Source organism: Otolemur garnettii, unplaced genomic scaffold (assembly GCF_000181295.1).
Source record: "Otolemur garnettii isolate 467f Iridium unplaced genomic scaffold, OtoGar3 scaffold00093, whole genome shotgun sequence".
In the NCBI taxonomy this organism is placed as follows: Eukaryota; Metazoa; Chordata; class Mammalia; order Primates; family Galagidae; genus Otolemur; species Otolemur garnettii.
The window spans coordinates 4,305,438-4,309,834 of NW_003852488.1; positions in this window are offsets into that span (position 1 = coordinate 4,305,438).

The window sequence follows — 4,397 nt, forward strand, 5'->3', positions numbered from 1 at the left end:
CTATGCTAGAGTGCAATGGAATCACCATGGTTCACTGCAATCTCAAATACCTGGGCTCAAGTGATTCTACTGATTCAGCCTCCTGAATAGCCTGTACTACAGGGGACTGGATAATTTTCATATTATAGAGACAAGTTCTGGCTATGTTGCCCAGGATGTCAAACTCCTGGGCTCAAGTGATCCTTTTGAGTCACCTCCCAACTATTTTCTTTATAGGATACACTAACTTGTCTAATTCAACTAAGGAAATTGAGAGTGAGTATACAGAGTTTGGAGTCAGATAATGCAGATTGAAATTTTGGTCTTACCTCTTCTAAATTACAGTAGAACCTCTGTAGTTGACCACCTCCTTGCATTGACCACCTTCTTAAGTTGACCTAATTTTCATAGACCAGACATGCACCACATGCACTTATCAGAGCAATAGGCCTAGTTCCTTATGATAACCAGCTCCGTGTGTTGACCAGTTTGTTACAGTACCTTGGGTGGTCAAATTACGAAGGTTTTACTGTATTTCATGTGAACCAGTTTATTACAGTACCTTGGGTGGTCAAGTTACCATGGTTTTACCATATTTCATGTGAAGCAACTGAAGCATTTATAATTTCTAGTCTTCTCTCTTCTATAAATGGGTAAAATAGTAGTTTCTATTTTATAAGGAATTTAAATGAAAAAATGCATGATAAGTACTTAGTATAATGCTTTGCACAGATGTATGTTCAATAAATTGTAATTACTCTTAATTTTAAAATTATACCACTAATGTGGTTAGGCTAATCCACAAATTTTGCAACAGGGAAATAAATCTACTTGAAATAAACCCATCTTTTTGATATTTTAATGAGTACTTGTCTATAGGAAAAGTGGATTTGTAGAATAAAATAAAACTAAATAATAAAATGTTAAATGATATTAGATTGGCAGTTGTTTAAACATTGTCCCTATAGTTTTACCCTTAATAACTTCTCAAAATAACACTTTGAGAAGCACAATGAATCTTGTCATTGAACTTATAAATATTTGGAATGGGAAAAATTGAAAAATTGATAAAACATAAAAATAGCAGAAAATTATCCTTTATCAAATCCTGCTTCCAAATTCTGTTGAAAAAATTACCAGTTTGCTTGTATTCATTTATTTTTCAGTGCAAAATTAATGCAGAGTTTTAATTTTATTGTTAGTGCTTTAATCCAAAAAAAGGATGGAACATTTGAGAAAAATTATTAACTTTATCTTTTCTTTCATAAAATATAAGAATAAAGTTTAAAAGAAAAAAGGTTCAGTTTTATATACTAATATAAATCTTTGTTTTGTAAAGACATTACACATTTTCAATTTTTTTTTAAGACTTTTCCTTCCTAATACATTTTAAGCTCTTTAAGAGTAGATCCACAAGTATCTTAATCAGTAGTATACAATGGAAAATACATTGTAACAATGCAATATAAGTATGTGTTATATGAATACATATGTGATGAATGACTAATAGGTGAATGAAAGAATGAAGAAGTACATGATCTTTCATTGGCTCATTTAGTAGTCTGTATTTATTTGATAAATTTTAGTGCTGATTGCAGGATGTGTGATTAGGGTGAAAGATGAGGTGACTGTAATGTAGGCTCAAATTTGTTGGTTGGATTTCCATTTAGCTTGATTTTACATTTCTCATCAGCACTACTAAAATAAACTCATCCATCAGCATTTTATTCTAGTTACAATTTTAAATTCACTGTAAATTTATGCTGAAGCACCTAGATTTGGTAATTTAGACCTATGTTCTGAGACTGACTTCGCATTAAAAAACCTAAAATATTATGACTTAAACTTTTTAATTCTCTGGCTCTTCATGCTGAAAATTATATTAATTCTGTATTATAAATCTTGAAAACAGAATTGTTGACCTTTGGATATGCAAGGAAAAGAAAATATAAAACTTGCAATGTAAGCTATGTTTTCATAAATGCATTAGTTATTAAGTTAATGCCAATTTATGACTCCTAGGGTAAAATGACTGTGTGAACTAAGGCATTTTTTATCCCTCTTCCTAGAAGTAAACCAAAGGGAAGAAAAAAAATTCAATTCTGTTGTCAGCAAAACTATAAGAAAGCTCTATGATTTTTATAAAGTTTTGCAAAATAAATTTGTGCAAACAACATCCATTAAGAAATGTAAGTGGAGAAAAATAAGAGCTAATGGGAGACAGTACCACATGTCACACACATGTTTCTGAAATTGTGGGTCATACACCCAGAAAGAAAAAGGATGAATATTGAGGTCAGAAAATGTCTTATCTTAGTATTAGAGGTGCAAAACAAAACAAAACAAAAAATTTATTCATTTAAAAATATTTACAGGAAGCAGCCTGACTTTGTAGTAGCTAAGAAAGAGATTTAGGTTGAGAAAATTATAATCTTGTAATACTAACCTGACCATTCCCTACAATAAGAAGTATCTGGATTCTGGGAAGATGGCCGACTAGTAGCAACCCTGGTCAGAGGCTCCTGAGCAAAGGAAGAAAAATTGGTTGGAATCAGAATCTATGAAGCCAAAGATGGGGAACTAAGCCCCGAAAGAAGTTCAACAAGCTGAGCACTTAAGAACACAAAATACAAGTACAAAGCGGGCCCCAGAATTGCTTGCTGGAGCTGCATGCTTCCCGGGGGCTTCCAGGGGGCTGCAGAGGAGTCCCCTGCTCCAGGCAGGCATAGAACTACTTGCTAGAGACTTGTGTACCCCACAGGTGCTGTCAGAGGAGTCCCCCACTCTGGGAGGGCCCAGAACTGCTTGCTAGAGCCACACACCTCCTGCAGGTGGCAGGCGGTCACAGAGGAGTCCCCTGCTCCGGGAAGCCACAGAATTACTTGCTAGAGCCTCGCGCACCCCATGGGCAGTGAAGAAGGAGGCCCCTGCATCGGGCAGGCACAGAACTACTTGCTAGAGCCACAGGTGCCCCAGCAGCAGTGGTGGAAGAGTCCCCCACTTGGGGCGGGCTCAGAATTGCTTGCTAGAGTTGCAATCCTCACGGGCAGCAGAGGAGATCCCTGCCCCAGGCTCCTGCTCTGGGCAGGCCCAGAACTGCTTGCTAGTGCCACGGGTGTCCTACAGGAAGTGGCAGAGGAGTCCTCTGTTTCAGGCAGACCAAAAACAGTTCACTAGAGACATGCACACCCCACGGGGGCCAGCGGAGGAGTTCCCTAATCCGGGCACCTATGCTGGGTGGGTCCAGAACTGCTTGCTAGAACCACGTGTGCCCTGCAGGCAGCGGTGGAAGAGTCTACTGCCCTGGGCAGGCCCAGAACTGTTTGCTAGGGCCACGTGCATCCTGTGGGCAGAGGTGGAGGAATTTCCGCTCTGGACTCCCACTCTGGGAGGGCACAGATAGGCTTGCTAGTGCTGCACGCATCCAGAGGGTGACAGTGAAGGAGTCCTCCACTCCCCCCACTAGCTACTCTGGTGGGGCTGAACTAGGACTGATTTAGCCTCTACAGTTCCCCTGTTCAACCAGTTGCCCCAGCAGGGCCGAACTAGGACTGAACCGGCTACTGCTAGTCTCCTGCCCCCGCCCCCCCGGTTGCCCCACCAGGCAGAACAAGGTCTAATCTAGCTACGCACACTCCCATGCAGCTGCTGCTGTTCCACTGTGCCCCAGGTGCCCCAGCACCCACAAACTGAGAGAAAACAACAGACACGCTCTGCCTGTCTCTCTGGGCAACCAGAAGAAGCCACCAACTGAACGGTCCTGATAAGGCCTCCAAACAAGGCAAATTCAGCATGGGGTGGAATCAGCAGAAAATCTCTGGCAACTTGAATAACCAGAGTAGATCAACTCCCCCAAGGAAAAATGGGGTAGATGCAATTGAAGACACCATCCATAAACAGATGGCTGAGATGTCAGAAATTGAGTTCAGAATGTGGATAGCAAATAAGAATAACAGAAAGGAAGAAAGGAAGGAATTAGAAGTTCAAGAAATTATTCAAAAGATTTCTCAGAAAATTATTCAAAAGATGTCTCAAGAATTCAACTATTTCAAAGATAAAATGATCAAAGATTTTGAAACACTGAGACAAGAGGTTGCAGCCCTCCATAACAGAGTGGAACAGGCAAAAGAAAGGATCTCTGACTTTGAAGACAAAACTTTTGAAGAAGCCCAGGAGTGCAAAGATTAAAATAAATGGAGACCAAAAACAGATCTCACTCTCAGAGAACTCTCAGATAATTCGAAGAAAACTAATATTCACATTATAGGAATCCCTGAAGGTGATGAAGTTGCTTCACAAAACACAGAGGCTCTTCTTCATGAAATTATGAAAGAGAACTTTCGAGACATGCCAAGAGATTCTGAAATTCAGATAGCAGATAGTTTCAGAACCCCAGCATGACTCAACCTGAACAAGAC